Genomic DNA, 8,406 nt, shown 5'->3' with positions numbered 1-8,406 from the left:
CAATAATATAGTGAACTTTTAATCTTCTGTGATTGTATTTAAGGAAAAATGTCCAGAGCAACAACAACCTGCAAACCAATACAAACTAGATTCTGATCACTGATAGATTATAGGTTCACTTGGCAACCTGATACATACACTGAGCACTACTGTAACTGCATGGCTGCGCTCGGTGGCATCATTAAACTCTGCGGCCCTCTGTATTCTCTCATCTGAGAGTCTGACAGACATGATGCTACTTTCAAAGGAGATGATGAGTGAAAGGCACTGCCTAAATGCGATATTGACGAGAACAGAATAAGATGTGACACTCACCTTAAGGACATTACGTAGGCTACTGCAGTTTCTAGAGAAGGTGCGCTCGATTTGCTTACCGAGCTGTCCATAAATGATATTACAGTTTTTTTCGCTTGCTTAAGCACGATTTTGAAAACAGGGCCTGTTTTCTCAAAACACTACACACAATTAGCACACCAAACACCCAATTAGCAGAACACCTCAGACCCTTTGCAAAATGAAACACTCTAAACACTCAAACTATACACCAATTTATAAAAAACATATTTTGTCACCATATGAAACACACACGCTGTATATTACTTAATTCTGTCTGAACCAGTTACCCACTGCTGTTGCTAACCTTAAACATTTTTAGCTATTCTACTTCTCAGTGATAAGGGTAACTGTACGTGAAATACACAGAGAAAATATACAATAAGTTCACAAAACACTTGACAAGACCAATGCTGCAGACTGAGGAAAATATAATTTATTTATCTCCATACACCCAAATCAGTCAACATGGAGAATCACAACAAAACATGTCTGCAGTAGTGTGCATAACACTGTTATCCCAGCAAACAACAACAAACATAAAATACTGTATCCAGTACAGGTTAAAAATTGCAGTATGCAGCATCACAGTGCTACAGTAAAGTCAACAACACATACCTCCACATATTCATGCCGCAACCGTTTGACCCTCTCTGAATTCCGCTCAAAAGGCACTTGATACAGTTTTTTCATTTGGACCTGATTTCTTTTCAGGATGCGTGCCAGTGTTGACAGAGAGACCTCATGGACAATTGAAAATGGCATGGTCACCAATAATGTTGGCTTGAATTTCTCTGAGCCTGATGGCATTATTGGCCAAAACCATGTTTATTATCTCTCTCTCTTGTTGTTGTGTGAATATGTGCCCCCTTCCTCCTTGCTGTTCTCCAGCCTCAATCCTATGTAGAAAAGAACATATGTAACCTACAGTAAAATTTCACAGGAAGAGGTAGCCAAAGTGCTGATATAGTGCATACAATAAGCAGCTGATTACTGTAACTGTCGACAGATTTTTTGTTGTTGAAAACGTCTTTATAACAGATGCCACTGTTTATCTGCTAAGATTTGGCTTTGGGACAAAAGAAGAACATATGACTTAAATTACAGGCTGAGGCATGGCAACTGTCACACTGGTCTGGAACATTATAATATATTTCGGATAGTTTAGATTTGCTGAAATGGACTCTGTGCAATACTATAAACTTTATAAACTGAAGCCTGGCACAAGGAGTAGTTGAGCATATACAATGTACAGCCTTATTCCAAAACTGATCTGTCAGATTTGTATTAAGCTCACGCTCCCAAGTGTTTTTGGTTTAGACAACTTAATGAGTGTCAAGAGCCATGAGCTTGTCATAAATTTTCGATATTGGCGATTTCTGGAGGGTTTTCAAGGTCAGGAGGTCATCCCATGGTTGATCAATAGGTAGGGAAGGATAACATGGAAAAAGAGAAGAAGCACAATGTCTAATTTGAAAGTAGAAACATAGTCCAGTTGGATTTGATTGGATTTGAATAATTTTCCTTTATCAAATAGATAAAACAACAGAGGTGGCGCCCCATTTAGGACTGTGTTAATGATCACCAGTGATTAATTACAATTATTATAGTAGTGTATCTCCTACAAGAGGAATGTCCAGAGAAAATTACATTCAAAAGGGTTCGGACATCGAAAAACATCTGACGCCCTTTGATGAAGCCATTCTGTTCCTCTGATAAGATTATAGGAAGAACCTTTTCAAGACAAGCTGCTAATGCCAACATCTTAACATCAAAATTTAAAAGCGACAGAGGCCTATAAGAAGTACAAGGGTCTTTGCCCTTTTTTAAGAGAAGGGATATAGAGGCCTTGGTTAAGGTGGGAGGTATTGTTCTAGGGCAGGGGTACTCAAATACAAATCTTAAAGGGCCACAAAGATTTTTTTCAGTGACTCAAAGGTCCATGTATTGAGGTCGGTCAGGCCACATGCAATAATACTGTAATATTCAAAACAAAATGTCCTTTTCATTCTAAACAACAAAATACAAACTAAAATAAAATGTAATTCCCATTTTAACATAAATTAAAATACATAGTTGAATATTTCCTCTTTTTGTTTGCCTTCAAACATTGTGTCCATCACTTCAGTCATGCATTATTTTATTTCATTGTGACATAGATGTGACAAGAATCCTGCTTGCAGCTTGATATGACGATTTCAGTGCATTTATTTGTGTTGTGCTTATCTCTGAATTTGAGGAAATGTCTCTTCAAAGTTCCTATGCTTCATCTCATAATGCCGTTTCAAATTGGAAATCTTCATCACAGCTTCTCCTGGCATATTATAACGCCCCTTGTGGACTGTGGCGCAATGACTCTTGGGTATTCTGTTGGTGTTAATGTAATTATGGTTCGTGAATGTGTTTGTGAATAAGATGATATGTAAGATGGTTGTGGGTTAATCCATGTCATTTGTTCTGTGATTAAATAGTGTTGAGTTTTAACAAGGATGATAAAAATTTTGGCACCGTGAGTGAAAGGGTGTTTGCCGGGAGAAACTCCCCGTCCATGACATCGTTAGAAGAAACTAGCTGAAAAGTTAATCTTTGTAAGGGCAGGTATTTGCTAACGCTTCGCTGTCAGATTCATTGACCTTGTCCTGGTTGGAGGGAGAATGAAAGCAAATTTCAAATTCAATGTCCTCTGAGTTGCCGATTTTCACTGTCAGCTTTATTGTAGCAGTTTTCTTTGGAACACGCCATATTCAATCTCTTACCACCGGCAAAATGTTAATACGCGAACTGTTCCGAAAACGAAAGTGAAACTTAAAAGTTGCTCTCGCAGCAGTGAGTGACCCACCCGTCTGTGTATCGTTGGCATGGAGACGAGTCCCGGTGTACACGTGCTGACCCAACCAAAACACATGGTGAAGGAATAACAGTTCGGGGGCCACAAACAGGAGGCCGGATGCGGCCCGGGGGCCGCCTATTGAGGACCGCTGTTCTAGGGCCTCATTATAAATAGAGTGGAGGAGGGGCCAGTTCATTTATACATTTTCTAAAAAAATGGACAGGGAACTAGTCTAGGCCGTGTGTTTTATTGTTTTGCATGGCTTTGATAGATAACTTAATTTCCTCCAAAGTCAAAGGCGAATTAAGCTCATTAGCAGTAGGGGGATCAACTTTGATGTCAAGATTATGGAGAAAAAAAAAGTCATTTCTGTCATGTCTGATGATTATTCGGATTCATAAAGGAAGGAATAGAAATTCTTAAAAATGTCATAGATAGATGTGGGATCTGAGACAAGGCTGTCAGAGGAATATTCAATTTGTGTAATTAATGGAGAGGTAGTTTTACGTTTAAGTTGATGAGCTAGGAGTCTAATCGGTTTATCGCCATGCTCATAATAAGTAGCACGTGGACGTACTAGAAGTCGCTCTGCATCAGTTGTTGTAAGTAGGTCCCATTCAACCTGTAGGTCATGACGCTGTTTCACTAAACTCAGGGATGAGTTAATAGTATTTTGTCTGTCAATATCCATAATTTTATTGAAGAGTTCACCTACCTTGGCCTTATGGGTTTTGTTGTGATGAGCTGAATAAGAAATAATCTAACCATGCAGATAAGATTTAAGCGATTTCCATTATAGTGAGTAAGACACAGAATCGTTTATGTTAGTACTTACAAACTCATCAATTGATAGCTCAATAACGGCATTGGATGCATCATCAGACAGTAGCAGAGTATCAAACCTCCAGGGTGAGGAATAACAAGGATGGCTTGAGAGTCTAATATTAAGGCTAAGGCTAAGAGGAGCATGTTCAGAAATAATTATTGAGTGATATCCAGAGGATGTCACTTTGGGGACCAAGGAACCATCAACAAAAAAATAATCAATGCAGGAGTAAGATTGGTGCACATGAGAATAAAAAGAATATACCCTAGCTTGGGGATAACATCTCCAAGGGTCCACAAACCAGGCACGTGTACACATAAGGCCCAAGTTGTGCTTGAGCCCCTGCCCTTTTTGCCTCGTGTTAAAAAGTGCCCTTTTTCTTTGTTTAAATTTACGAATAAATAAATTCCTGTTGTGCATAGGGATGTGAAATAAACGGCGGTATAAAAACGTCACGGTTATCTACCGTACGTATTTACATATAATACTATTTCGTAAGTAATATGGTGTTGTGTGAGTGTGTTGAGCCTATAAAGCCGCTTCTCTTTCCGCTGCAGCTCTGCTCTGTCTCTGAAAGAGAGAGAGAGAGAGAGAGAGACATAGAGAGAGAGAGAGAGAGTAGCCGTTGCCTCATCTAGAACTCCACCATGCACGTAGATGAGACGTGGCAGTGGAGCGACTTGAACCTTTGTGAGTTATAAATCCATTAACATCATAGGCGGCGCCAGGGTAGGGCTTGGTTGGGCTATTGCCCCATCAAGAATTGTGTTAGCCCCACCATTACCATAAAACAACCAAGAGAAGTGCGGAGTACAACAGCGCCTCCACGTCGCAACGGCATTCAGGCAGCTGCGATGACAACTGTCACTGATCTGGGTTCATTAATAGTCGGCCTCCAGCATCCCTATTATTATTATTAATCAACATAGACCACAACCACCGCGGGCATAGCATTGATCCATGGTCTTTTAAATCTGACTTGATCTCTATCACGCAAATGATCTCCTGTAGGAATTTTAGTGCATTTAAGTGCTTCAAATGGGAGAGGTGTACTTGTTGCTATTCACACAAGGGGGGCATAAAAAAATGAACACTGCATCGTCAGAAACTAGCAATGACATTTGTGTTGCGCTCTGTGCGGCTTTGCTTAAGATAAAGTCCATCTTCTTTAATTGTAGTGTATTATTATGCCTTGTTGTACTGGTAACAAAACATTTGGCCCCAGGTGGATGAGAGTGTACCCCTCACCCCAACCCCTGACCCTCCGCCAACAAATATATTCAAAAGGCAAGTTTTTCAAGGTGTCTCCTGGCTGATATGTGCTCTCTAGCTACTGATTTAGCTCCTTTCTTCCATTTCATTTTCACATGCATTGCATTCTGTGACATATTAAAAACTTGAAATACAGCTAAGTATAATACCTGTTAAATAAAATAATAATACAAAAATAAAATCTGTCAGAGTCATCCCTGTATCCAGACAGTGTCAGATACAGATAGCAGACAGGAGGAGGAAGAAAGCAATAATAATGATAATGACGCATATGGTAGGCAAATAAAAGAATGTCCTGAACACTGTTTGATGTGTGTGAAAGCGTCAAACAGAGCTGGGGATGAGTGGGTTAATATAAGGCTGAGGCTTTTTATCCTCTGTAGTTCAAAGGCTGCTGGTTGCTACCACCCCTGTAGAGAATACCACCTAATTACAAGCAGTATCAAGGCAGACTACGCGGCTGTATGTACAATGTTGTGTGTGTGCACTTGCGTGTGTGTGTGTGTGTGTGAACACAGAAGAGTCTGTGTGTGCGAGTAATTACCCCCTACCAATAAAATAGGTCGTCTACAGCCTTCATGAAAGGAGAAGGGCAGTCTAATGGAGCGGTGTGAGGAATACCGACCACTTTAAAAACTGGAACTGGAGCCTCATCACTCTTCATGTCGGTTTCTCTGCAAGCCTTGACTAGCTACCGGAGGTATTTTTAGTACCTAATTTTCTAATGAGTTAGTCAGCAGTGTTTATGGTACATGTAAGCTGGAATTTTTCACTCAAGCATATCATTTGGTAAAGCCAATTCCTCCTCATTAAAATGGCAAATAACATAACATTGTGCAATCTCCTTTTATTCCAACACCTAATTTTATGAGGAAAACTACTAAACTAAGTGTGAAAATAAAATGATAATAAGCTTAATTTGCACAATATTTCTTTTTCCAAGCCATTCACACAGTTACACTGAAGGAGCAGTCATTGGGAATTAAACCACCAACCAGTCCAGTAGGCAGACAGAGGAGGAAAAAAAATCTGTCAAGAGTATTCAAAAACATAAGCAAGACATAAAAAATATCAGTCAGATGACATGAGAGTAGCAGGTACTAATAGTTGTGGCATTAGATGTCAGCTATGAGTTAAAGCTGGAAAGAGATGAGTTGGGCAGGCACTGCATCTGTAGGAAACTTTACCCATCCTTTTTATTAGAGACCAGGGCCCGTATTCCTAAAGATTCTGAGAATCTTCTCAGAGAGCTCCTAACTTAACCTAAAAATTCCTAGCAAGGATTCTTAGCTTAGGAGTGATTCCAGAACATTCTCAGAGAACTCTGAGCAAGGAATGGACAGAAACTCCTATCTTAGTGAGGAGGTGTGGTTGACCCCGTTGCTAGGTATGAGTCATCATTTCAAAAGCTGTGATTGGTTGATCCTAAAAGCTAGATAAAAAATATACTTTTGGTGATAATGGGCAAAGGATGGACCCTCAAATCGATAAACTTAATCATAGAATCTAATCTTATTTAGACTGTGTAATTGTAAATAATATTTCACATAAAAGAAAATATCTGTTAAATGAATAGTAAGCTATACTTTAAAATTATCCTACAAAATGTGTGAAAACTTAGGCCCACTTGGACAGTATTCACATAGTGGTAGTTATATTTATTTGCTTATATTAATTGCCATGCTGGTAATTTTTTCACTTTCAGCTTTCAACATTTCAACTCAATTTGGTATTAACGAGGGTAAAATGGCTCAGCTTTCATCAATGTCTGTGATTGCTGACCGGCCTATAAGAAGTAGTGTTGGTTGGCTTTCAAATCTACCACAAACCAGTGAACAGCAATGGAGAAGAAAAGAACAAGGAAACCCAACTGGACAGAGGAACAGTGTTTGCTTCTGGCTCAACTGGTCAATGAGCATAAAAGTGTTTTGAGAGGTAAATTTGGCCCCAGTGTCACAGTACAAGCCAAGAAGCAAGCATGGAAAACTATAGCACAACAGATAAATGCCTCCTTTCCGCTGGTTGTGCGGAGAAGTGAGGATTGCGAGAAAAGTTGGTTATGTTTTGCAGTCAAAAGCAAAAGAGGAGATTGCAGCACACAAATGTGAATCTTCACGCACAGGTGAGCGATATACCACTTACTTACACCTGCTGGCAAAGTTAATTTAAATGCCTAATCATTGTGTACATGTTGGTTACTGGATTTCTTTTGAGGGGGTGGACCACCTGCTAGGCAGCTGTCTCAGGTTGCAGAAACGATGTTTGATATACTGGGGCAGTCAGAAGTTAGTATGAACGGTCTCAGGGAAGGCACTGACTCTTCAATGAAGGCTGTTGCAGGCCAGTGACATGCAACAAAGGTAGGACAAATGAGTTTTCATATATCAACAGGCAGGTAAACAAAATATCAAGAACAGTGTTTATTCATTGCATAAGCCATTTCTCATATCTCTTGTGCATGCTCATTCTACTAAATCAATTTAAATAAATAAATAAATAAATGTATATTCCCTTTCTGTAGCATGGAGCCATCAGAGGAACCGGGCCCCTCAACATTGCAGGTGTACGACCCTCAGCCTGAATCATCAGAGTTCAGCCTGCCCGCAGCTGCTGCTGCTGCTACTCAAACACCATCCCTGCAGGACAGAAGATTGGAGTTGACAATGGATGTCTTCAGACAGCAGAAAAAAGTTCTATGCCTACAGGAGGAGTACTAACGACTGAAAATTGAGCTCCTAAAAAATAAATCCAAACAAAATGTCCATTATTTGAGGGAAATATTTAAACTACTAGGATACTCCAACATGATGTTTACATTTTATTTCCATGCATAATTCTATATTGTTTGGGTTACCTGTTGTAGTTTATTTGCGACCCTTGGCGTTGCTGGAGGTAAGGCGTTAGGAGCCATGGTTTGCATGGGTAGCCACTGTCCCCTAACAAGTCGCAATCGGCTGGCACATAATGTCAGCTGTCTGAGGCCACTCTCAGAGAGCATTCTGGCATCATGTGTTGAGCCTGGCCGTTTAGCAACAATGTCCAAAATCTTATAGTCAGCATTGAAAACAAGTTGAACATTGATGCTGTGAAATCTCATTCTATTCACGAAGACTGCTTCATCTTCTGATGGTGCAATTATTCGGAC

The 8,406-nt window shown here is 39.9% G+C and overlaps 1 long non-coding RNA gene across 1 annotated transcript; it reads left to right on the top strand.

Annotated features, from left to right (window-relative positions):
• The first annotated feature begins 7,096 nt into the window (after window positions 1-7,096).
• LOC115591853 (uncharacterized) lies at window positions 7,097-8,028 on the top strand. Its single transcript, XR_003986027.1, has 3 exons — window positions 7,097-7,383; window positions 7,476-7,621; window positions 7,783-8,028. It is a non-coding gene; the product is annotated as an uncharacterized LOC115591853 (long non-coding RNA).
• The last annotated feature ends 378 nt before the right edge of the window (window positions 8,029-8,406 follow it).

The sequence above is a fragment of the Sparus aurata genome, chromosome 11, assembly GCF_900880675.1.
Source record: "Sparus aurata chromosome 11, fSpaAur1.1, whole genome shotgun sequence".
Lineage (NCBI taxonomy): Eukaryota > Metazoa > Chordata > Actinopteri > Spariformes > Sparidae > Sparus > Sparus aurata.
This window is presented reverse-complemented; position numbering and strand designations above follow the sequence as displayed.